Source organism: Furipterus horrens, unplaced genomic scaffold (assembly GCF_987537825.1).
Source record: "Furipterus horrens unplaced genomic scaffold, mFurHor1.1.pri manual_scaffold_8, whole genome shotgun sequence".
NCBI lineage: Eukaryota > Metazoa > Chordata > Mammalia > Chiroptera > Furipteridae > Furipterus > Furipterus horrens.
The window spans coordinates 50,298,802-50,326,242 of NW_028327178.1; the positions used below are offsets into that span (position 1 = coordinate 50,298,802).

The 27,441-nt window shown below is 42.4% G+C and overlaps 1 pseudogene; it reads right to left on the reverse strand.

Moving 5' to 3' along the window:
* Window positions 1-9,171: 9,171 nt before the first annotated feature.
* The window catches only part of LOC150002881 (uncharacterized), a 34,901-nt pseudogene continuing 16,631 nt past the window's right edge, over window positions 9,172-27,441 (reverse strand).

Consider the following 27,441-nt stretch of genomic DNA (forward strand, 5'->3'; position numbering starts at 1 on the left):
AGTCATTTGCGTAACTAAGGCTTGGGGAATTTTTCTTTTGGAGGGGTGTGGGGGGACCTGCTCTGTGACATTCAGACTATTCCATGTGGTTACCCTCTCTCTTTGAGTCTGTAAGCCCACTGTGCTGGCCTCCCCTAAGCTTGTCGGGCTTAGTATGTGGTCCCTTTTTCATCCACACCTGCAATAGTCAGGAGGGCTGGAGACAGGTTATAATGCCTGTGTCAGCAACTCCTTGTGGGGTGTCCCATGAGTCCTGTTACTTCAACAGTAAAGAGCCAAGTACTCACCTGACTGGCCACCTGGAAGATCTTATCTCTCACCAGGTGGGTAAGGGTGGTGTTTGGAGAGAAGATTTGATAAGAACCTGTGAACACCTGCTGCTTTGGCCTGATTAACCATAAATCATGCCTGCTCAAAACCAGCCTGACATTTTTTTGCATTTTGTCCTGGCATAATTTAAGTGGCACAAATTGCCACTTAAATTAAATTCAGTTTCACATTACAAGAAAGGTCTAATTTTATAGGAAGAAATACTTTAAATTCAAGGCTGCAAAACCTCTAGCAATCTCCAGCACTGATATAAAACTTTTGGGTTGTTCCTTCATGCTTGAGGGCGGCTGCATCAGTTCCATCTCCAACAAAAGTCTGGCTTCATCATCACCAAGGTCACTCCCTGCCCCTCCCTGGTCACTCACTGCCCCAGGCTATAGGCTGAGGGAGGTGCCTCAGAATCTCATTGTCTTTCTCCCTTGGCACAAAAGGTTCAGATTTTTCCTTGTTTCCTTTGCCTTTTCTCCTTGGGCAGGATTTTTAACTCCACCATGATATTGTTTTCTCACTATCCCCACATCTTCCTTTTTAATGTCCAGCAGCTGGTCCCTTTCAGGTTTTTACTATTATCTTTCATTTTCTCCACTATTTGTGCAATTTTTTCCATCATCATCATTTTATGATTTTTTTCATTCATTAGGGGAAAAAAATGCTGTAAGTCTTAGATATACCTGAAGCTCTTTCCCAAATTGCTGAACCCGCCATGCCCCTGAAAGCAAGTTTAACAGCAACCTCTGGCCTTCTTAGAACTCCTGAAGGTGTGTATGTGTGTTTTACACACATACACACACACACACACACACACACACACACACACACACACACACACACACACACGGTTCTGTTGCTATGGCAACTAGCAAACTGCTTAGTCAGCTAGTTCAGAGTGAGCTTGCTGTGGCTTGGGTGCTGTCCCAGCCAGCAGACCCCGTTACAGAACCCCAGCCTATGCTTTCTGGAACAGCCGTGGGATCTAATTGCCCATGGCCAAGAAGTGTGCCTTCCAATTCAAACGTTTGGTGGAAAGGGGGTTTATTTAAAAGTTTTACAAATTCAGAATAATGGTGGGTTTCTACCATTATATCCCACTCCCTTTAAAACACCCAAAAACACTTAGTACTGCCTCCCCCTGCCAAACCAGGCCAGTTTCAGAATACACCAGCCAGAGGTACCATCTTTTAGAAATGCAGAAGTCCATAGCTCAGCATTCCCAGTCACAGTTCAGCATTTCTTTTTTTTTTTTTAATGTGTTTTATTGATTACAGTGTTACATTTGTTCCAATTTCCCTTCCCTCTGCTCCCCTCCACCCGGTGGCCCCCCTCCCTCCCCTTGTCCCCCCTTTTAGTCCATGTCCATTGGTTGTACATATAGTTCTTCTCAACCTCTCTCTGTCTATTCCATTCCCTCCTACGGTGTTTCTTAATTCCTATACCATCTCTCTCCCTCTCCCCCTTCCCTGCTGACCTCCCCCCCAATATGTTTCCCATATCTATAGTTCTTTTTCCACTCTCATTGCCTATTTAGTTTGCCTTTGCTTCAATTCCCTAGCTTCTGTTGTTGTTTCTTGTGATGTAGTTTTCATTTTAGTGTTCATAGTTTTGATCCTCCTTTTTCTAAACCAGTCTTAACATCTCATATAACAGTGGTTTGGATCTAATGAACTCTTTCAGTTTTATTTTGTCCTGGAAACACTTTCTCTGCCCTTCTATTCTGAATGACAGCTTCGCTGGATAAAGTATTCGTGGTTGTAGGTTTTGGATTTTCATTGCTTAGAATATTTCTTGCCAGTCCCTTCTTGCCTGCAGGGTCTCCCTTGAGAAGTCAGCTGATAGTCTAATTGGGACCCCTTTGTACATGATTCTTTTCTTCTCTCTTGCTTCTTTTAAGATTCTCTCTTTATCTTTAACATTTGACATTTTGATTATAATGTGTCTTGGAGTGGTTCTCCCTGGGTCCAGTTGTTTGGGAACTCTCTGTGCTTCCTGTACCTGTAAGTCTATTTCCTTCCCCAAGTTTGGGAAGTTCTGCTTTATTATATTTTCACTTAATTTTTCAATTTCTAGTTCTTCTTCTTCGCCCTCTGGCAATCCTATGATCCGTATATTCGATCTCTTATAGCTGTCCCAGAGGTTTCTGATCCTCTCATCCTTGCTTCCCGTTTCCTCTCTCTGCACTGGTTGACTGTTTGTTCCTTCTCTATGTTCTGGTTTGTTGATTTGAACTCTGGATTTTATTTCCCCACCATCTGTCTCGTATGAGGTTTTGTTCCTTTCAGTATGAGTGTTTTTCAATTCTTTCTCATCTTTTTCCAGATCTTTTGTTAATTCTGTAAGCCACCTGATAACAATGGCCCTGAACTGAGCCTCTGACAGGTTTCTTATTTATTCATCTGTCAGGTTCTTCATCTGTTGCCTGGTGAGCTGCATCACTGGGATTTCTATAGTTGTCTGCCTCATTTTGACAGATGCGTTTTGCTTTCTTGGGCCGGCTATAGGGGGCAGTGCCTGTGTACTCGTCACAACCCAGAGACCGGCGGCGATCCGCAACCTTTTTCGCCGCTCTGTGGCCCTTTGTCGTCACTGCCCAGCAACCAGTGGCTATCCGCAACCTATTTCGCAGCACTGTGGCGCTTTGTGTGGGGGCGGGGGTCCAAGATGGATTCCTGCAGTTATTCTGCTAGGAGACTGGGATCCGTCCTCCCGCCCTCTGAGCCTCACTGTTTGGGGCGATGTGGTGGTTGCTTTTCTGAGCGTTGGGGTCGCAAGCTGCCGGGGTTAGACTGCAGCTGAGACTGCTCTCCCTGCTGCTGTCCCTGGTGCTACCGCAAACAGCTCCGCCCCCTTTTGCTCTTACCTGCCCAAAGGGCACTGCTGGTTTATAACTTTGTACGTTGGGCTTCCATGTAGTTTTATTTTCTGGAATTTCTAGTTATCTTTTGTTTTGAAGTAGTTGTATTCCTCTCTAGTTGTAGAGGGAGACCGAGCGTGTCCGTCTAAGCCTCCATCTTGGCCGGAAGTCCTACAGCATTTCAAACACTGTTGTGGAGCGAACCTGGCTACAGGTTCCATTAGTCCCATCTGGGGTCGCCAAAACTGTTATAGAGAGAGAGGGGGTTCTTTCGCGTGGCGCCTTGGTGTAAAACCCAACAACTAGTGTTGAGGAAAACAGGTCTTTATTTACAATATTCCAACCAGGGGAGGGAAGTGAGCACTTCAGCTCAGAGCTCTGTTCTCCACAGGACCCAGCACTTCCCTTGCTCCCCAAAAGGCTAGAAGCCAAAAACATGCCCGGAAGTTCCCCATCCCTTATCTGTCAGCTGTCTCCTTCAGGATCTGGGGTATGATATCATCAGCCTTCCTGTAACAGTCCAGGAAAACACACACGTACTTTGCCCTTTCAAAGCCACATGGTATTCTCCTTTTCCTTTCCAAGTTACATGGATTTTTCTCCTTCTTGCAAACCTCGTGGATCTCCTCTCTTCCTCTTTCTAAAATGGTTGCTGCCTATTTTTAAATCCCTGACTGCATCCTGTGACACAGTGGGCATGGCGACCAATTCTGACCATTCACAGAACCTTGGGCAGGTCCTGGTAATTCCAGCCTCATCGGCTGAGCTGCTGTGTTCTCCATGCAGGATTCCCAGTGGGTCTCCTCCTTCTTACTCCAGACCTTGTGGTGGAGTCTCGCTCCGAACCACATGGATTCCTCCATACACCCCAGACCTCCTAACCAACTCCTGTCTACCCCTTTTTTGCAGACTGCATGGCTTCTCTTTTTATAGCTGCCTGCCTTTATTTTAAGAGCTGATCCAGGGCACCATATGTCATTGTTATGAAAAGTATCTTAAGTCTATCATCCTCTGTCATTGTTATAAAAAGTATCTTAAGCCTTATCACCTGCCCTTTTGCCCTGGGCTGCAGCACAGCTATTATCTAGTTACCAACTTGCCATAGATATGCAAAGTACCTTAAAAGCTGTATTATCTCCTTTCCCCATCCCCCAAACCTTGAGCTGTAAGGACTTTGGGGAGGGCCTTCCACCCCTCCCCCTGTCCGCCCTCCCCGCTCTGTTATGACCCTCCCTCAGCATCACAGAAACAACCCCTGTTGGTGCCCTCCAAGTCCCAGCAGGATCACTAAGCCCTCTGTGCTCACCTGTCTCAGCAGCTACTCGTGAAGGTTATGCCCCCTGTGAGTCCACAGAAACTGTAAGTTTTTTTTTCTGCAGGGAAATCAGTCATCACTGTGTCACTCAGAGGAGACTTTTTGAAAATCAAGAAGGAAATGTCTTAAGCTTAAATGATGGTCCCCAACTTGGTATTGGTGGCTGAGGACAGGGAAGAGAGGACTGAGAAATTGGAGGGGAAAAAACCAGACAGATTTTGTATCTCATTTATGGAGGCAGTTTTTATTGTATATTTAATATCTTGCCCTTCATCGTATGAGTAGCTCCTCCTCCTTGGGAAGGGTTCCTATGGCGACCCTGTGGAATTTCTCTCTTGAATGTTTCTGAATAAATGAGCTTGAACACAACATGGAGGGATCCACACTCATCTATAAAGCACTTTGTAACAAAAAGTCTCTGGTGCTCGTCTCCTGGAGAGTCAGCTCCCAGAGGCAGGGTCAGGGAGGAGGGAGGGAGCTGGGGGAAAGCTCTGCTGCTCCTGCTTGTGGCCTCAGCTGCAGAAGCAACCAACAGTCTGACCTTAAGATAAAACCCTATTGATCAGCAGTTGTCTGAGCACTTACAGCTCATGAAAAACGGGATTATTCGATGCCTTGTGTGACTTTGCTACTAATGATGCTGCTCTTAATAACCATGCTCAGACTGAAATTCAATTTCCTCATAGGCTGCAAATGGAAGAAGTAGGGACTGGAGACGGGCTGGCTGCTGATGCAGCGCATCTGCCTGGGGACGGGCACAGCCAGCTCAGCCCATAACACCCACTGACTGAAACTAGAAAGGGACCCTGAACTCCAACAGATTTCAATTTTAGATTTAAGTGTGTTACTTACTGTGAATTTGGGAAATTCATCAGATTTCCTGCAGTCTCAATGTTTTTTCATCTATAAAGTGAGATTCTGAGGATGACAATAGCATATTTGTAAAAGTCCTGAGAGAAACACTGGTTGGAGTGTTTAAATTTCCCTCATTTGGTTCCAGAAAAAAAAAAAAAAAGACTTATTCCCTGAGAGCCAGGCAAACCTGCAGACATTGGGTTTGATTCCTGCTGTCCTGCTGCTCTCACAAACCCTTTTTCTGCATGCTCCGTGACTTCTTCAGCATCTTCCTCTCCCTCCTCAGGTGACTGGCCCCTCTCCTCAAGGAAAAACTGGAGTTGCCCTTGGCTTCAGGGATTCATTACTGGCCATGTGAAGGCTCTTCAAAGATGATTCTAAAGAGTCAGAAGAGGAACCACGTGACTTTGTTGGAGCTGGAATTGGAGACTAAGCACAGCTGTGAGTGCACTCAGTGCCTCCCTGGCCCTCTGCTATGCTTCCTGTCACTAAGTCCTCGAGAGAGCCTTGTGGGTGGATAGGTAACCGAGCCCACTCCACAGAGGACACTCACACCCAGTGCCCCAGTGGTGACCAAGACCCAGAGTCCCAGCTCAAAGTCACATCTGCAATGCTTCCCTCCTTCCTTAATATCCCCTAGTACTTCCCACCCCGAGGTTGGCTTCAGCACTTAGCACTTCTGTGGAAGCATTTATCTGGGTCAACTTTTCATAGCTCTTCCCTCCCTTCCAAAGACACCACCTGTCTTCTACCAATACAGAGCAGCTTCCCAGTTTTGAATATTAAACAAATGGTCTCAAAAGGTATGCTATTGTTAGACTTTTACAAAACTGGTTTTGTTTCTATCAGCTCTGGTATCGGAGACCTGTGAGCTTCCCACTCATGATGGAGATGTACCTGCTTGCAGGCACAGTTAGGAGCCATTTCTGAAAGAGAAGCCTTGAGGGGAAAAGAGGGGAACTGTACTTATGCAGGCGTGCCTCTGAGTTTGGCCTCCAGGTGTCTCAGAATTTATATGACTTCCTGGATGATTCTCTTAGATATTGTGAAATCCGTGTACTCTAGAAAAAAATCCATATGTGAAAACCCAAACCAAATAAAGTTAGTTCATCATGGCCATTACAAATGGTGGTAATTCCCTTGCTTTGCAAAATGATTCACTATCAGATTGTTTTAAGTAGTAATGTCCCTCTCTGCATTTTAAAATATGTGATCTAAAATAAATTGAATCAATTTTCGGGAACATATTCAGACATACAGAGGTGGGCAAAAGTAGGTTTACAGTTGTTGGTATAGAAAATAATAAAATAAATAATAATACAAAAATAAACTTTCATGTACTCACAACTGTAAACCTGCTTTTGCCCACCCCCGTATATGAAGATGTACCCCATTGGAATATATTTACATTTTCATTCATTTATTTGTTCATTTCTTTGCTCATCCTCTTTCAGCTGTTTAGCCACATGGGAGGGGAGGGAAAGCTGGTAGGAAGGCTCTGTGTAGAGGGAGGGTCAAGAACAGAAATCTGGGATTGCAAATGTTATGGTGACTTTCTTGATTCCACAGGCTGATGAAGGTAATTTGATATCTAAGTTATAATTACTTGTGTCTTTCTCCCCAACTAGCTGTGAAGTACTTGAGCACAGTGGACATTCGGTCTTGGTGAATGTATGCTGATGATAAATGTGCCTGGAAAGACAAGGGTAGGGGTGGGGAGCAAGCAATTGCTAAAAAAAAAAATTCAGCCTAGTAAATTCGAACATCTAATTGGCTTTAAGCACTTCATGAATCTGTGGGTTCTTTTCTTTAATACGATGTACTTGCATATAGCCATGTGCTTTAGTGTAGGTGTATGGATTAATACATAGATACACTTAAACCACAAATTTACAAAGCTATTGAAGAATTGTTATGTCTCTATAATTTTGAGACAAAGAAAGAAAAGTCCTTACACCCATTCGAACTTCATTTTCATATTTTAACTTGAGAATTTAGCATGAATCGTACACAAAAAGTAAATGTAACTCAGTTGTGAAAACACAAATTGCTCTGTTGTGCCCCTTTTTGCCTATTAAGAAAATGGAATAATAAATGCTGAATAATCCATTTTGCCATTGATGATATTGCCAAGGATTAGGGAGAACAGATTAGAATATAGTCTTCAATTCTCGGTGATTGCTGGAGGACAGCCTTTACTAGTTAAGAAGTTTAGTTCATTGTGCAGGCTCTTTTTTAATCTTTATTTTTTCTTCTTCCTGTGATTTTGTCCAGGAAAATGGCACTGCCTGTCACCTAGGAAACTGTTTCTCACTGGGCTGGTAGATTAGAGACCGCGCCTTTTCTCATTACAGATTTGCATTCGCAGCTGGGCTCCACGTGACCTTTCCCGAGTGTAGAAAACTAATCTGATCACACTGCTGAATCAGAGTGCTGAGGGTCCGCCTTAGCAGAGCTTGTTTAAACTGTTAAGCACACCCATTTCTTTCCTTAAGGAGGAGGCTGCAAAGCATTTCTGTTTTGAAAATGATTTTAAAATAAGAATAATAATGTTCTCTAGACTGTAACTGTGCATGGACCCTGGTTTCTAACTTTAACTTCTTTTTTTCCCCCTACAATGTTCCCAGAGAGGCTGCAGATAATCCTTGAACTAGAGACTGGGTGAAATGAAAACAAAGACTTCATTCCTCAGTTAGTTATGTTAATTTTTTTGAAGAACGGGTGTGAGTGTGCTTGGACAATAGGGATCCCCCCTGCATTTGTCAGCAGAGTAAATCTTTATTCTGTGGCTTCGGCAAGAGCCACTTTTTTCTCTGCCCCATTGCATGCCAGTTGGCTTCTATGGAGAGAGACTGTGCTCCAGCTGTATGCAAAGTGTGCGGTCCCCAGGGTGGGCGCTGAGTGCATTATTCTCCAGCACTAGTTTCCTCAATTTCCTCCTTCTTTCCTATAAGAAATAACAATAGTTATCTGACACCTTTATCTAGCTGGTGCTGTTCTAAGCACTTCATTTGTACAGAATGATTTAATCTTACAACTACCTAGGAGATGGGTACTGTTTGTATTCCAGTTTTAGACATGGGAACCCACAGGTGCAGAAGTGTCAAAATTTGTTCTGGCTCCTTGACCCCCAGTGCCCTGTCCCTGACCTGAGCTCATGCAGCCCCACAGCCCCAGTAACAGGTTCAACCTAGAAGGGGAGTCAAAGATCTGGACTGCAGATGTGGAGGCCGAGCTGCCACCAGCCAGGGCCCAGGACGTCTGAGGTGAGCTCCCTCTCTTCCACCCCCTCGTCTAGTGTGACCTGGGGCCTGAAGAAAATGCCACCCTCTCCACCGGGCACTTCTGGTTCTTGATTGTTCCCTCCTGACCACACCTCACTATGTGCAAAGCCAAGGCCAGCACTAGCCTCTGTGGACAGTCAATCCAAGTGAAAAGACACTTGCCTATAGAGAAGCTGTTGTATATCTTATACCCAGGAAAATGATTAATTAGTTATTGGTTTTTTATTCTAAATTTTTATTTTTTAATTTCCTTTTTTATTGAGGTATAATTGACATGTAACATTAGTTTCAGGTGTAAAACATAATGATTCAATATTTGTATATATTGCAAAATGATCACCACAATAACATCCACTTCCAATACTACACATAGTTGCATTGTTTTTTCTTGTGGTGATAACTTTTGGGGGGCAGTAAAAACAGCATTTTATTCCACGCCATCACCCTCACCCCAGTACACTTTTCCCCTCTCATTCCCACAGCAAAGTTACAATTAGAAAAAAAAAAGTTTCATGGGGCAGGATTGAGGGATCATCCACTTAGTCATTGTCTTCTCCCTCATCCTCAGGTTCTTGTTTTCCCTTCTGACCCCTCTCTTCTTCACCAAGATCTTCATCTTCCTTATCATCCACTTCCCAATCATCATAACCTTCTTTGCCCTCCTCTTACTCTCCACTCACATCCTCCTCTTCACCTTCCTTCTCCTCTTCCTCATCCTCCTGGTCTTCCACTACCTGAGCATCCTCATTATAGTCTTCCTCATCCTGTCCTCCTCATTGATGTTGTCCAGACCCTCTACATAGCCCTCAGCATTTGAATCAGGGACCTCCTTGTCATCCTGGTGATAGCCATCAAGATAAGTAAATTGCAGGAGTTTGAATACATTTTCTTGGTAGTGGTTAATGCTGGTTACCTCACAACTGAAAATATCTAAGCTCTTGAGGGTTTCTTTTTCAGTGGATCTATTGTGCTGAGGTCTTTAATTTTGTTGCCATTTAAATTTAGATACCTGAGGTTCAAGACTTTTCTGCCAATACCTCCAGGCCCCCCTGAGATTCTGTTACTGCTTAATTCAAGCTTCTTAAGTTTTTTTAACTTCAGTCAGTTTGCAACTGAGGTAAAGCATACCTTGATTATACTTAAGAACTCTAGTTCCTCTTGGCCAATATGGCTTGGTTGGTTGGAGCATCATCCCATAACAGAAAGATTATAGGTTCAATTCCCTATCAGGGCCCATGCCTGGGTTGCAGGTTCCATCCCTAGTCTGGGCATGTGTGGGAAGCAACCAGTCAATGTTTCTCTCTCTCCCTTCCTCTTCCCCTTCCTTTCTCTCTATAAGCAATTTAAACAAAAATGTCCTAGGGTGAGAAAAAAAAGACTCTAATTTTTCAAATTTACCCATCTGTGAGGTCTTTGATTTTGCCTTCATTTCAATGACAGCTGTTCAGGACAAGTTCTTTCATATCAGAGGGCATCCTGTTCCACAGCTTTAAAAGAATGGATTTGGCCCTGACTAGTGTGGCTCAGTTGATTTGGAATCATCCTACAAAGCAAAAGGTTGCTGGTTCAATTACTGGTCAGGGCACATATCTAGGTTGCAGGTTTGGTCCCAAGTTGGGATGGGTAGGAGAGAGAACCGATCGATGTTTCTCTCCCTTTCTTTCTCCCTCCCTTCCCCATTTCTAAAAAAATAAATAAATAAATATTTAAAAAATAAATGAAGAGATTTTCAGCCAAGATGGAGGCCTAGATAGACATGCTGCATCTCCCTCCACAAGTAAGAAGGAATACAACTGTCTTAAAACAACAGACAGGGACTTCCGGCCAAGATGGAGGCATAGACAGACATGCTGCGTCTCACTCCACAACTAAGAAGGAATACAACTACATACCTCAAAACTAGAGATAACCAGAAGTTCCAGAAAATCAAGCTGCATAGAAGTCCAACAAACAAAGATATAAAGAAGAAATACTCACCCAGACAGGTAGGAGGGGCGGAGCTGGGGCACAGGGGTTGTGGTATGGTGGTGGCAGCAGTGGCGGCAGCGGCAGACTGGCATAAAGTACAGTTACATGTTTTAAAAAGTCAGGAGGGATACCTGAGGAGCATTCCCAACTCCTCACCAGACCTAGCAGCTCACAGTCCCAGCACTGGGGAAAATCAAGCCTTGTAACTTCTGACTGTGCAAACAAGTGGGGGTTGGGATGGAGGAAGAAACTGCTGGTCTCTCAGCAGAATCTGCTTGTTTAAAGGGCCCCATGATCCTAGACATCCACAGACTCATCCACTCTGGGAACGATGGCCAGGGCAACAGCTAGAGGGGCGCCAGTCCCATACGGAAGTGGGAGAAGTGCCTGGAAAGGGGCAAGTGCTGGGAAAGCAGCATTGTTGCTTCTCAGACCCCTCCCTCACATACAGTGTCACAATGTGGTGCAATGGGTCGCCCTATATTGATGAATACATAAGGCTCCACCCCTTATGATATAACAGGAGTGACAGCTTTACTTAAGACATAGAGGCAAACAAACACAGGAGCCTGTCAAAATGAAGAGACAGAGAAGTATGGCCCAAAAATGGAATGGATCAAGGTTCCAGAGGGAGAACTAAGCGATGAGGATATAGCCAACCTAACAGATGAGGAGAGAGCCAACCTAACAGAATTCAAAACACTGGTGATGAAGATGCTCATGGGCTTGACAGATATGCTTGAGTATGGCAAACACATAAGGGAAGAAGTGAAGGCTATGGTAAGTGATATTAAGAAAAATCCACACAAAACAAATGGTGAAGAGAAGGAAACCAGGGTTCACATCAATGATTTGGAATATAAGGAAGAAAAAAAGAGTCAACCAGTACAGAATGAGAAAACAAAAATTGAAAAAACCAAGTAGGGGCTTAGGAACCTCTGGGACAACTTTAAACGTACCAGTATCCAAATCATAGGGGTGCCAGAAGGAGAAGAGGAAGAGCAAGAAATTGAAAGCTTATGTGAAAAAATAATGAAGGAAAACTTTCCAAATTTGGTGAAGGGAATAGACATACAAGTCCAGGAAACACAGAAAGTCCCAAACAACCTAGACCACAAGAAGACCAAACCAAGACACATCGTAAGTAAAATGCCAAAGGTGAAAAATAAAGAGAGAATCCTAAAAGCAGCAAGGGAAAAGCAGAGTGTTACCTACAATGGGGTGCCTCGAAGACTATCAGCTGCTTTCTCAGAGGACACTTTGCAGGCAAGAAGGGACTGGCAAGCAGTATTCAATGTGATAAAAAGAAAGAAGCTACAACCAAGATTACCCTATCCAGCAAAGCTATAATTTAGAATGGAAGGGCAGATGAAGTGCTTCCCAGGCAAGGTAAAGCTGAAAGAGTTCATCATCATCAAGCCATTATTATATGAAATGTTAAAGAGACTTATTTAAGAAAAAGATCAAAACTATGAACACTAAAATGACAACAAACTCACAACTATCAACAACTGAATCTAAAAAATAAAAACAAAATCTAACTAAACAAACCAGAATAGAAACAGCATCATAGGTATGGGGATCATTTGGAAGGTTATAATCTGGGAGGGGGAAGGGTGAGAAATGGGGAAATGGTGCAGGAATTAGAAGCATAATCGGTTGGTACAAACTAGACAGGGGAAGGTTAAGAATAATATAGGAAAGGGTGAAGCCAAAGAACTTATATGCATGACCCATGGACATGAACTAAGGGGGGTGGGATTGCTGGAGGGAAGGGGGGTACTGGGCAAAGGGAAGCAAAGGGGGGAAAATTGGAACTGCTGTAACAACATAATCAATAAAATATACTTAAAAGAAATTTGCCAAAGAGTCTGCTCTCGAAGGCACACATAGTAAGTTTTAAATTGAGGAAGAGCTAATACACATTGATATAATTCTACACACCAATTGATAGTATTCTACTTCATTAAAAATAATAAACTTCCTTTTCAATCTGAAGCTCTTTAATAATTGATATTGAGTATCTTATATTCATTGGTCATTTGTATTTCTTTCTATGTGTGTTGCCTATTTAGACACTGCCTATTTTTCTATTAGTATTTTAAAAACAAATTGGAAAGAGCTCTTTGCATTTTATGTAAATCAGACTATCAGTTGTCATTATGTTGTAAATAAGTTTGTGCTTTTACTTTGTTTATGAATTTTGCTGTTATGAAGAGATTTTCTTAAGTTTATAATCAAATTTATGATTATTTTATTTTATAGTTCTTGAGTTTAATATTATAATTAGAAAACTCTTTTTCCCTCAAAAAATTATTTAAAAAATTTTACCAATAAAAAAACAAACAAACTACAGACAACCAAAAGTTCCAGAAAATTGAGCTGCATGGAAGTCCAACAAACAAAGATATAAAGAAGAAATACTCAGCCAGAGAGGTAAGAGGGGCAGAGCCAGGACAGAGAGGAAGAAGTGCAGTAGCAGCAGCGGTGGCAGCAACAGTGTCTGTGGCCAGCAGAAAATGCAGTCACGTGTTTTAAAAAGTTGGGAGGGATACCTGACCCACTTTGGCTGCTAAAAGAGAAAAATAAATATTAAAACATAGTCAATCAAAGAATTACTCCCTCTGTGGCTGCTTTTTCCACTGCTTTGAGTATGGAACTCAATGGCGATCATTTAACTTTGGGCTGCCAGAAACTGGAGAGTTTTGTGCTAAGTGAAATAGACAAGGTGGCGAAAGACAAATACCATATGATCTCACCGAATATAGGAACCTAATGAACAAATGGGCAAAATAGAACCACAAGCATGGAAACAAGGGACAGACTGACAGTGACCAGAGGGGAGCAGGGAGAAGAAAGGAAAGAATGGGAAGGGGCTAGTCAAGGAACTATTATAAATGATCCATGGACATGAACAATAGGGTGGGGATTGACTGTGGGAGAAGCGGGGGCTGGGACAGGGGAAAGCAATAGGGGAAAAATGGAACAACTGTAATAGGACAATACTACTATTAATAATAATAATAATAATTTAAAAATTCAGGCTGCCAGAAAAAAGAAATGTTGGGAGGGAAACAGCCTAAGTGCCCATCTGTAGATAAGTGAATCAAGAAATTGTGGTACATTTACACAATGGAGTACTATGTAGCAGAAAGAAAGAAGGAACTTCTTTCATTGCCAGGCAATGAAAGAAAAATACCATATGATATCACCTAATAAAGGAAACTAATGAACAACACAAACAAATGAGCAAAATTGAACAAGAAGGCATAAGCCTATGATCTCATTACCTGAGTGACTGTCTGTACGTTTAGGCCTCATTTAATCCTGTCTGCATTAGTGCCTCCTGAGACTCAACAGTTTGGCTGAACTAAGTGATTGGAATACAACAAGGATATCAGCCTGTTAAACCAAGTACGCCATTGTCTGGGGACAGTCAACTGACCTGGAGTCTGCAAGACCCTTCCCCATGTGGGAAGGCCACCCTCCCTGCTACAACCCCACTCTTTATTAGAAATTTCTGGACCCAAGGGTAGGTAGGACGATGACCATGTCCAGTTTGAAGCAGTTAGAGGAGCATGAGACCTTCACCCATTGTCCTTTATAAGATTATAAAGTGTCTTAAGTCTGAGAGGGGAGAAACTGTTATTTTTTATTGTTATAAAAAATTAATAATTAAAAAAATAAAGAATAACATAGAAAAGGGTGAAGCCAAGGAACTTATATGCACGACCCATGAACATGAACTAAGTGGGGTGGGATTGCTGGGGAGAGGGGAGTACTGGGTGGAGGGGAGCAAAGGGGGAAAAAATTGGAACTATTGTAACAACATAATCAATAAAATATACTTTAAAAAAACGTTGGGAGAAACACCTTGGGAGTTCTCCCAGGACCAGACCAGACCATGCAGCTCATGGTTCCATTGCTGGGAAAAATAAGGCCTCATTGCTTCTGACTGAAAACCAGTGAGGGTTGGAGCAGAGGAAGAAACTGCAGGTCTCTCAGAAGAGTCCACTTGTTTAGAGGCCCCCATGGTCCTAGAACACCTGCAGACCCACCCACTCTGGAAATGATGGCCAGGTCAACAGTTAGAGAGGTGCCAGTTCCATACAGAAGTGGGAGAAGTGCCTGGAAAGGGGGTAAGTGCTGAGCAAGCAACATTGTTTTCTCTCAGACCCCCCCCCCCACAGAGTTACAATGTGGTGAAACAGGTCACTCTGCACTGACGAATACTTAAGGATCTGCCCCCACAAAAAATGTAACAGGTGCAACAGCTCTACCTAAGACACAGAGGCAAACACAAGAGGCTGTCAAGATGAGGAGACAGAGAAGTATGGCCCAAAAGAGGGGATGAATCAAGGTTTCAGTGATAGAACTAAGGGACAAGGAGATAGCCAACCTAATAGACACAGAGTTCAAAACACTGGTGTTAAAGATGCTCACAGACTTGACAGATATGCTTAAGTATGGCAAACATGAAAAGGAAGAAGTGAAGGCCATGCTAAATGAAATGAAGGAAAATCCACACAAAACCAATAGTGATGAGAAGGAAACCAGGGTTCAAATCAATGATTTGAAAAGTAAGGAAGAAAACAACAGCCAGTACAGAATGAGGAAACAGAAATTGAAAAAACCGAGTAGGGGCTTAGGAACCTCTGAGACAACTTTAAACGTGCCAACATCTAAATCATAGGGGTGCCAGAAGGAGAAGAGGAAGAGGAAGAAATCGAAAGCTTATATGTAAAATAATGAAGGAAAAATTCCCACATTTGGTGAAGGAAATAGACATACAAGTCCAAGAAACACAGAATCCCAAACAAGTTGGACCCAAAGAGACTGGCAAGAAGTATTTAATGTGATGGAAAGCACGGACCTAAAATCAAGATTACTCTATCCAACAAAGTTATCATTTAGAATGGAAGGGCAGATGAAGTGCTTCCCAGACAAGATAAAGCTAAAAGAGTTCATTATCACCAAGACATTATTGTATGAAATATTAAAGGGATTTATAAAAAAAAAAAAAGATCAAAACTATGAACACTAAAATGACAACAAACTCACAACTATCAACAACTGAATCTAAAAATTAAAAACAAAATCTAACTAAACAAACCAGAATAGGAACAGAATCCTAGGTATGGGGATCATTTGGAGGGTTATCAGCTGGGAGGGGGATGGGGGTGTAATGGAGAAATGGTGCAGAGATTAAGAAGTATATTTGGCTGGTACAAAAGAGAGAGGGAGAAGTTAAGAATAATATAGGAAAGGGTGAAGGCAAAGAATTTATACGCATGACCCAGGGACATGAACTAAGTGGGGTGGGATTGCTGGAGGGAAGGGGGTACTGGGCCAAAGGGAGTAAAGGAGATAAAATTGGGACTACTGTAACAACATAATCAATAAAATATACTTTAAAAATAAAAAAAAAAAGATATACACTAATGGTGTGTGTACTTTTATCTCTAAGTATTATATTCTAACTAAAAATCAATGTGTGCTGGTATATCTGTAAAAACACACACACACACTAAATTACATTTTAACGACAAAGATCTTACATTCAGAACATAAAGAATTGTTACAAACATAAAACACAGAAAATTGGCAAAATAAATGAAAAAGGGTTTCACAAAAGAGTGAAAAACAGTCATACAGTTCCTAAACAGTGGAAGCTGTGGGGATTTGTCACCCTTCCACAGTTTGGCCAGGAAAAAGGCAACAATTAGCATATTTCTCATGACACAGCACACTTCATGGGCTTCATGTGAGGATTTCTTCCTCTTGCCCTCAAAGTGCCCTGCGGGCTGTGTGATGGCCCCAGGGATATGCAATGCACTGGGGATCTATGTTACAGCTGAGGAACTCTGAGCCCTGGGAACCCCCAATTTTAGAAGGGCTCCTGGAAAACATACACATTCTTCCCTCCAAAGGGAGACATTTTCTTTTCTTTATTGTCCTAAAATGTATGAAAATCTCTGGGAAGAATTTTTCTTTTCTATTTTTAATTTAAAAATAAGTTATGATTTTTTTGGTCTATATATCCCTCATTTGACTTCTGTTCTATACATTTGTATTTCATGATAGAAAAAGATTACCTCTCTCACACTGTTCTGTTTCCATTGCTGAGCTAAAAAATTTGTAATGCTGTAAATTTTCACTGGTCAATTAATCGTCTCATCTTTGGGTGGTTACAGTTTTAATCCAGAAAGTATTAGTGATAAAATTCTCAACTTTAATAAGGTTGAGTAAAGAGGGCTGAATTTTTACACTCATAAATGAAAAATATGCATGTTGTCAGTTTCTCCAGCTGATATAAAACAGAATGTGACATTTTCCCTTAAATTAGTAGTTGACTAAATTCCAATTGATTAAAAAATATTTAACTTATGAAGTTTCTTCGTCCTTCATTTCCACAATTGCCATTTTCTCTTTATAAAAGGGGAAGGGAAATTTACATAAAACATTTCAATTATGGAGACCAAAATTTTCACTGTCCCTTAGAACTCTGTAAGTGGAATGTGAGAGCTAATGTTCCCCTTTTTCTATAGAAATCTCTCAGAAAAGAGGACACCATAATAAATGGGAGATGGCGAGATATAGTGAAAAGAAAATTGCACAGAGATAGGGAGGCTTGCAGTGAGGTTTATAAACGATTAAACCTCTCTTTCATCTTTAAAATTTAGGGAACACAATACGATGCACAAAATCTTTTCTAAATTTTTTCTATAATTTAATGAGTGTTTATAAACTTTTCAAAGGTGGATTTACATATGCAATTTATTTCCCATATAAGATGTCAGATTAGAAGATCCAAGATGACAGCAGAGTAAGTGGAAGCTACACTTACTACCTCCCAGGACCAAACTGGAATTACAACAAAATTATAGAATAATCATCATGAATAACCAACTGAAGACTAGCTGAAGAGAAGCCTTAGGGCCCTGGCTGGCATGGCTCAGTGGACTGAGCACTGGTCTGCAAACCAAAGTGTCACCAGTTCCATTCCCAATCAGGGCACATGCCTGGGTTGCAGGCCAGGTACCCAGTTGGGGACACATAAGAGGCAACCACACATTGATGTTTCTCTCCCTCTCTTTCTCCTGTCTTTCCCCTTTCTTTTAAACAAACAAACAAACAAACCAAAAACCTAAGGATTTACAGAAGAAGCCATATTGAGACTTGTAGGAAGGGTGGAGATGAGAAAAGGGCTGGCCTCACTCCCACCACCAGGGGCAGTGGCTAAGATTCTTGAGGGATATCTCAGCTGCAAAGGTTCCCCTTGATAAGTGAGGGGTCTGGACCCCAAGATGAGCTCTGCAGCCTAGAGCACCATAGCTGGGAAGAGGCACCCACATGATATCTGGAGGTGAAAATCAGCAGGGATTCTCTCTGCCAGATAAAGACAGGTCTCTGCTAGAGACAGGACCAATGCACAAAATCTCATTCACAGCCACTCACCCTGAGCTCTGCAGAGGTAGAGCAGAGCAGACTAGAGTAGCATGAGTCTGGGGTTTGTGGCTCTGGGGAGGGAGAGAGCTGAAGAGACAGCTGCCAGGATCCCTGTGCTGAGTTATTCTCTCCTTACCATGGATGCCAACTCTCTTGAGGGGAGCACTCCCTTTTGTGCAGTATCAGCCTGGGTTAGAGCAATGGCCCCACCCTCTGGAGTCCTTCTTGCCCCAACCTGTGGAGCTTATGCCCTGATGGGGAGCCAGCTGCCTTGGTCAAGTGTAGAGGTCTGAGCATATTAAGGGGCTATAAGTGACTGAGTTGTGTGGCATTGGGGCAGAAGCCATTCTCACACATTCCCATGAACCTGATTGGTACTTCCCCCTCACGGGAGATCTATCTGCGAGATGGCTTGCCTCTGGGCTTCTGGCAAACCCACACTCTAGGCTTCTGGCTCCAGCTCTGGAGGCTGTATCCATTTGACTCCTAGTGGCAAAATCCGGGACAGACTAAGTGATATGGCTCTGAGGCAGGGGCCATATCCCCACCTTCCTGAGCCTGACCAGCACCCCTCCATCCTCTGCAAGGGAGACCCACTAGCCACATCCTCCCAGCCCCTCCCTGCTGAGCTCCATCTCCTCCCAATGGAATCTGGGACGGACTGAGCCGTGTGGCTCTGGAACAGGGCCTATTTTTCCCTTGCATGCATGACCTGAGCAGAGCCTTCTTTCACACAGCCAAGTCTTGGTCTGTTTGAGCCTGATAAACTCTGCTGCCTCACCCTGACAATCCCCTGAGACCCCACCTCAACACAAAAGTGTGCGAGCACCCAGAGGGTGGCAGCTAGACTTTGTATACCTGGGAACATATGCTGAGTGGCTTCAGACCCAACACTGACTCCAAATTTGAACCCATGTCAATCTGGTGAACACCACTTGCCCCTACCTGATGACCCACTGAAAGCCTACCCCATGTCAGATTTAGTTAAGAGAAAATTGGTACAAACCAAACACTAATGGACAGGCTGCATATAAATTCTAAAATACAACAAACAAGTGCTGGTGAGGATGTGGAGAAAAGGGAATGCTTGTGCACTGTTGGTGGGAATGCAGACTGGTGCAGCCACTGTGGAAAGAAAGCAGTATGGAGTTACCTCAAGAAATTAAAAATGGATCTGCCTTGTGCCCCAGTGACTCCTCTTCTGGGAATATATGCTAAGAACCCAAAACACTTAATTTGAAAGAATACATGCACCCCTGTGGTCACTGCAGCGTTATTTTCAATAGCCAACATCTGGAAACAGCCCAAGTGCCCATCAGTAAATGAGTGGATAAAAAAAGCTATGGTATATTTACACAGTGGAATTCTACTGGCTGTAAAAAGAAGGCAATGTTACCCTTTGTGACAGCATGGAGAGACCTGGAGAGCGTTATGCTAAGTGAAATAAGCCAGTCAGAGAAAGACAAGTACCATATGATTTCACTCATATGTGGAATTTAATGTGCAAACTCAATCAACAAGTAAAATAGAGACAGACTCCTAGATAGAGAGCAGGCTGACAGCTGTTGCAGGTTGGGGGGGGTGGGGCATATAGGGGCTGGATTGGGGGAGTGGGGAGGGATTGAGTGTGGTGATTACCGAGGGGGGGGCTGTAGAAAAGGATATAGAGGGGATAAATGGCGATGGACAGACTCGACTTGGGGTAGTGAACACACAATACAGTGTGCAGATAATGTGTTGTGCTATTGTGCACCTGAAGACTGTATAATTTTGTTAACCAATGTCACCCAAATAAATTTAGTAAAAAGAAAAAAAGCAGATATTAGTTAGAACCTCTGGCTTCTCCTTTCTGGAGTCCCCAGTGCCAAGTCCTAGAAGGTGGGAGAGGGGCATGCAGTTAGGCAGGAAAGCAATGCTGCTGCTCCATGTAGACTCGCGGTTCTCAGACTGTGGCAGCTGGGCCAGCAGCGGCAGCAGCATCTCTGAGATCTTGTTAGAAATGCAGGTTGTCAGCAGACCTGCTGACTCAGAAACTCAGGGGAGGGCCTCCAACAATCAGTGCTGAAATGAACGTGCTAGGGATTATGACGCATGCAAAGGTTTGAGAACCACTGCCCCATAGGTACAAAGAAAAACTTATTTTCAAATTAAGACGACTATGAGTAATCTCTGGATACCAGTTCAAAGCAGAAATATTGTACAAAATAAAACATGACAGGAACAATGCTGGGTAAGAGCTTTTCTTCCTAAAGTGTATGAGAAGGTAAGTGAGGATGGGTGGGCACAGCAAGTAAACAATGTTAATTATAACTGGTGGGTAAAATATTATTTTCCATAACTTGGTCAAACAATTTGAAAAAATATAGCTAATCCAAAAGAGAAAGTGTTACTTTTTACTTCAAATTTTCACTCTGCAGTTTTCCTTATCTAAATTCTTTTAGGAATCACTGGTGTAAATAATGAAAACTCTAATAAGTACAAACACAGTGAAATATATCTTCAGGACTTTTTTTCCTCCCAACATGACAATGATTGAAAACAATAGTTAAAATAACTTCACTATGACTTTATTTATGGTTCCTAGTTAGTAACAGTTGATCTGACATGTGCTAAATAATAGCAGTTTATTCATAGCTAAAAATCTATGAAATAAGTTTTTTTGTTTACCTTCAGGAAATAAATGTTAAACCAATGTACGGTTTATTATATTACAGGTAAAAATGTAAGTGAGGAGAAAGGAAAGCAATCTCCTTGCAGTAAACATGCCTGAACAAGACCTGAATTAAATGTCATGTCTTTATAAACCCCTCCTGCTAATTTTTAAAAGCCAGTGTCTCTGTTGGGACTATAAATGTTTTTCACCCCATAAATTGGCCCAAAATAACACATATACTATTAAATCTATACATTCAATCAAGCATTGAGATTACCATTAATGATATGGTTTAGACCCTTGAGATCAAGGTACAGTTTTATACATCCAGACTTTTGTCACCTTTTCTAAAAAAAAAAAAAAAAAAAAATTGTTTTTGACAAATGGTCACACTTTTCTGGAGTGTGAAGGAGAGGTGTGTGACTATTCCCTGGTGTAATGAGCTCCCACACCTGAAGTTTGCACCTCACCAAGGGGGTGGGGGTGAGGGGAGGGGTGGAGAATATGCTCCAGCCCTGAGAGGATGCTAGTTGTGTAGCTTATAAGGAGTTGGATCAAGGGTTCAGAAGACCATCAACCTAGCTATCCCACTAGACACAGTTAACCAGAATCTTCTACTTGATGCCCTAAATCCCTGGTGAATTTGCAGGCAGTAGAATGAGATGAAGGAGGAGCTAATCTTACTAAGTGTCTACTGTGTGTCTGGTTAGGTATTTTACACAGGTAGTCCTATGTATGACAAAGCTATGAGGTAGAATGTATGTCATCCACTTTGCATATAGCCGAATGACACCTATCTATCATGGCCTCCCCACACAGATTCCTCTTTCAGTGGTGGCTGGCTGGCCGTTGCTCCTGCAGCAGACATCTGGCCCAAGCTGGTCAATTAGATTTTCTCTCCAGGATGTTCTGGAACACAGGTAGTGAGAAAAGGAGGGAGATGTGAGGAGCAGGACGGAAACTTTATTGTGATCATGCATGGCCTGTGCCATCACTGCAGGAGACCAAACCCACATGCAAAGAAAGCACCAGCAAAAAGAAAAGACACAAGACAGATAGCTTGCAGGGAAGAAGTGGGGACAAGGAACTCCATTGCTGTGGAGAAGGCAGAACCTCTTTGATTTTCTAGTGCAATGTGACTCAACACCTTTTCTTTTTATTTAAAAAAAAATTTATTTATTTACTTATTTTATTTTTAGAGAGAGGAGAATGGAGGGAGAAAGAGAGGGAGAGAAACATTGATGTGCAAGAGATACATTGATTAGTTGCTTCTCACTCACCCCCAACTAGGGACCTGGCCTGCACTCAGGCATGTGCCCTGACAGGGAATTGAACCCACAATCTTTTGGTTTGCAGGCTGGCACTCAGTTCACTGAGCCACACCAGCCAGAGCAATACCATTTCCTTTTTTTTTTTTTTCTTTTTAGAGGCCTGAGGGAGTAGCTGTTGAAGCCATATTCAAACCATCTTTTTTTCCTGGCTGGTGGCTCAGTGGGTTGAGTGCTGACCTGAGAATCAAAGGGTCATCAGTTCGATTCCCAGTCAGGGCACATGCCTGGGTTGTGGACCCAGTTGGGGGTGTGTGAGAGGCAACCACACGATGTTTCTTTCCCTCTCTTTCTCCCTTTCTTCCCCTCTCTCTAAAAATAAGTAAATAAAATCTTAAAACAAAACAAAACATCTTTTACTTATATTAAGTGGCTGTGTTCCTGGTTTAAAAGAATATGCAGCAGCTCCTCAAATAATATCATTTCCTTCAACATAGTTTTGTTTTAATGAGATGCCATAGGAACTTTTGTATATATTAATTAGTAGTCTATAGTAAAATTGGTTTCATTATACCTATTTTCACTTAAAGTCACAGAATCTATCTACAACCTTACATAAGAACTGACTTAGTGTATGTCCCAAACCCAGTCTGGGAAGAAACCTAATTTTGTGAGATGTAATTCTCAATCTTCTTCTGGGAATAAATTAGCATTCTCGATTAAAAAAAAATTACCTCTGCATGCAAGATTGCACTAAATTTCATACCTAAATTGTTTGAAAATATGCTTTAGCAAGGGTAATCAGTCATTCTCTGAGGCAGTGGTGCTCAAACATGGTCTCATCTGGGAACTTTGTAGAAATGCAAATTCTCAAGTCCCACCCCAGACCCACTGAGTAAGAAATTCTGGGAGTGGGGCCCAGCAATCTGAGCTCCAGGTGATGCTGGTAAGTGGTAAATTGAAGACCCACTGCCCTGAGTGCTAGGAAATGCACAAAGGTTGGATACTTTTGAGTGCCTTTGGGTTGGGTTGTACAGAAGTGGAGAGGGCCCTTTCACAGACCACTTTTCCATATTCTTCTTTTCTCAAAAGTGGCCTCATTCTAACAAACAGATTATCCTGAAAACAGGAGCTACCTACCATTACACTGCAGACTGTGGGGCTTTTTTTTAAGGAATATAACCAATTGCTGCTCTACCTGCTCCCATGGCAACCCCAAGCTGTTGGCTGTCCCTGGCTTCCCTACTCAGGAGGAGTTTAATTAGTAGGCCAGGCTGAGCTCAATTCACAGGAAACATGCCCAGGCAACTCAGCAAAACTGATTTGCTTACAGTTATTAGCCATGCAGATTCCCCACTCACACATTTAGTTTGGGATAATGTCATGTTCCCAAATAGGAGACCTCAAACTTGACAGATGAGAAAAGCACTTTCTTTAGAATGAGGAGGAGGGAAGGAACCTTAATTGGAAACACAAATTTGGAAAATACCTTCTTTCTAGATTATTCTTCACCATTTCTCACCAGCTCCTCCCACCTTCATCAAGGGAAAGCTGTGTGTCCCACTGTAGCACCCATCTCCTCTTGCCACTGCAAAGGGACCAGGTCTGGAACAGATTTGCCTTGGGCTGACCTGTAGTGTGTAGGTTCTTGACTTCATGCAGGGAAAACTTCACAACATGAGTCTAGGTGATTTTGAGAGCTTGGGATAGTGAAACAAAGGAAGGGCTTAGGAAAGAGAAAGAAATAGTAGAGTTTGGGCAGGGCTGCTTTGGCCCATTATAGGAAAGAAGTGAGCCACAAGGGGCTGCATGGACTCACTGAGAAGTAAAAGTCACAATGATAGAAGTGGGCCAAGGCAGGGCTGCTTTTACCTCACTGAAAAGTCAGAGAACAGGGGACCTTGGAGACAAGTTTAGGGGGTTACCCTGGAATGAGCTGCTAATGTCCACAGCTCCCTTGGTTGTAATTCTTATGGGGACCCTTAGAGTTTAAGAGAGAGAGAAAAAAAGTATACACCTGAGAAAAGGAGGGGCATGGGCTTGCTGCAAGGAGAGCAGCCTTTTTTTATCGTGAGGGTTTTTATCTGTTTTCTAAAGGTGGGAATTTTAGGAGTAGTCTTAGGGGAAGATCTCAATAGAATATTTACCAGCTTTTCAGGTGTGTCTTTTAATATGCTTATTCATCAAAATGAGCATATAAAAGGGTCAGAGTTATTCTCTGGTCAGTTTCACCCTCAAACAATGTCACTAAAAAGGGATCAGAACCAGACCAAAGTAGATATGCCCTGGGATGGCCTAGAGTGTGTAAACCTTTTGCTCCTGAGTGTCCTTGATTAGGGAAGATAAGACGTTGCTATTTATTATCTGGCTGTAAATTGCTCAACCAGTTTTTTTTTTTTTCTTTTTTTTTTCAGCTATCTTTCTCAGTTTCCCCATTCCACTTGCCAAGGAATTTTCCTAGCTTCTTACTATCCTGCCTAATGCTGACACAGCATACATTATCCTTGTTTACATACTAGGTCCTTAACAAAACTCTTTGATGGCTAATGCAAGGATTAGTCATCTTTGTATTCTCTGTGTTTGGCAAAATTTATTTGCTGAATGAATGAGCCTTAAGTAGTCTGATCCAGATGTTTGGTGAGAATGAAGTCAGCCAGATCCTGAGACCCATTAAATCAAAACTTCCTGACTCTGCGGATCTCTGTTGGGCAGTTGCATGTGCATGCGCACACACACACACAATCTTGTGATGGTGATTTTTGAGACAGGCTAGTAAGCCAGTCAAGTGGAATAGGGAAACTGAGACAGATAGTTAAACAAGCAGTTTGCAGATATCTAGTAAATTCTACCTTCTTTAAACCAAGAATACTTAAGAGTAAATGGGCCCTGGCTGGTGTGATTCAGTGGATTGAGTGCCAGCCTGCGAACCAAAGGGTTGCTGGTTCGATTCCCAGTCAGGGCACATGCCTGGGTAGTGGGTCAGGTCCCCAGTTGGGGTTGTACGAGAGGCAATCAATCAATGTTTCTCGGCCTCTCTTTCTCCCTCCTTTCCCCTCTCTCTAAAAATAAATAAACAAAATATATTTTTTAAAGAGTAAATGGTTTGAATAAAAAAGAGTAAATGGTATACACTTCTCCCCAATCAGAGAGTAAGTAGCTTAAATCACCCCACTTAGGGAGATAGCAGAAATTCTATTAGTGCCATTTGCCAGCCATACCCAAGGAGAGATGAAGTTACGGGAATAAATCTTATTTTGGTACACCAGCATAAAATTGATGAATATTCTATTGAGATCCTCCCCTAAACTCCCAGCCTTTAAAACCCCTCAAAAATGAAGATCCCTCTTTGCTCTTCCTTACAGAAACACACCTACAACTTTCCTTTTCTCCTCATTCCCCTCATAGACATGCATCACCTAAACTCTAAACTGTAAGGGACCCCACGAGACTTGCAACCAGGGAGCAATGGGCAACAGCAGCTTGTCCCAGTCTAACTCCCTAACCCTGTCCCCAAGGTCCCCTTTTCTCTGACTTCTTTTTTTATTATATTTTATTGATTATGCTATTATAGTTGTCCCAATTTCTTTTCCCTTTGCTCTCCTCCGCCCCTCCAGCAATCCCACCCCCCCTTAGTTCATGTCCATGGGTTATTCATATAAGTTCTTTGGCTTCACCCTTTCCTATATTATTCTTAACTTCCCCCTGTCTATTTTGTACAAATCAATTATGCTTCTTAGTCCCTGCACCATTCCCCCCTCCCAGCTGATAACACTCCAAATGATCCCCATACTTATGATTCTGTTACTATTTTGATAATATGCTTAGTTTTTGTTTTTGTTTTAGATTCAGTTGTTGATAGTTGTGAGTTTGTTGTCATTTTAACGTTCATAGCGTTGATCTTCTTTTACTTAAATGTCTCTTTAACATTTCATATAATAATGGCTTGATGATGATGAACTCTTTTATCTTTACCTTGTCTGGGAAGCACTTTATCTGCCCTTCCATTCCAAATGATAGCTTTGCTGCATAGAGTAATCTTGGTTGCAAGTCCTTGCTTCTCATCACTCTGAATACTTGCCAGGCCCTTCTTGCCTGAAAAGTTTCTTTTAAGAAATCAGCTGATAGTCTTATAGGAACCTCTTTGTAGGTAACTCTCTTCTTTTCTCTTGCTGCTTTTAAGAGTTTCTTTATCTTTCACCTTTGGCATTTTAATTATGATGTGTCTTGGTGGGGTCCTCTTTGGGGCTAGCTTGTTTGGGACTCTCTGTGCTTCCTAAATTTGTATGTCTACTTCCTTTACCAAATTTGGGGAGTTTTCCTTCATTATTTTTTCACATAAGCTTTCAATTTCTTGTTCTTCCTCTTCTCTTTCTGGCACCCCTATGATTTGGATACTGGTACGTTTAAAATTGTCCCAGAGACTCCTAAGCCTCTCTTCCTTTTTTTTTTTTTTTTTTTTTTTTTTTTTTGTTCAATTGTTTCTTCATTCTGTATTGGTTGACTATTTATTTCTTCCTTATGTTCCAAATCATTGATTTGAACCCCAGTTTCCTTCCTTTCACAATCAATTTCATGTGGATTTTCCTTTGTTTCATTTAGCATAGCCTTATCTTCTTCCCTTATGCATTTGCTATACTCAAGCATATCTATCAAGCCTGTGAGCATCTTTATCACCAGTGTTTTGAACTCTACATCTGTTAGGTTGGCTATCTCCTCGTTACTTAGTTCTCCCGCTGGAACCTTGATCCGTTCCCTCTTTTTGGGCCATACTTCTCTGTTTCCTCAACTTGACAGGCTCTGTGTTCACCTCTGTGTCTTAGGTAGAGCTGTCGCACCTGTTGCATTGTGCAGGGCAGAGCCTTAGGTATCTGTCAGTACCAGAAACCCATTTCACCACTTTATGGTGCTGTGTGTGGAAGAAGGGTCTGAGAGGGAACAATGCCACTTGCTTGGCATCCATATCTTTTCCAGGCACTTCTTCCACTTCCATATGGGACTGGTGCCTCTCTAGCTGTTGCCCTGGCCATGGTTCCCAGAGTGGGTGGATCTGTGGACATTCTATGACTGTGAGAGCCCACTAAACAAACAGGTTCTGCTAAGAGACTGACAGTTTCTTCCTCCACCCCAGCCCCCACTGGTTTGCACAGGCTTTATTTTCCCTGGCGCAGGAACTGTGAGCTGCAAGGTCTGATCTGGTGCTGCTGTCACCACTGCTGCCTTCACACTGCATCCTCTCCGCCCTGGCTCTGCCCCTCCTACTACCTGTCTGGATGAATGTTACTTCTTTATATCTTATTTTGTTGGACTTCCATGTAGTTCAAATTTCTGGGTGTCTCCAGTTTTGAGGTAGTTGTATTCCTTCTTAGTTGTGGAGGGGGATGCAGTATGTCTACCTGCACCTCCATCTTGGCCAGAAGTCTAATTCTCTGACTTCTTAGTGAGCCAAAGTAGCCCAGCCTAGTCTCACTCCT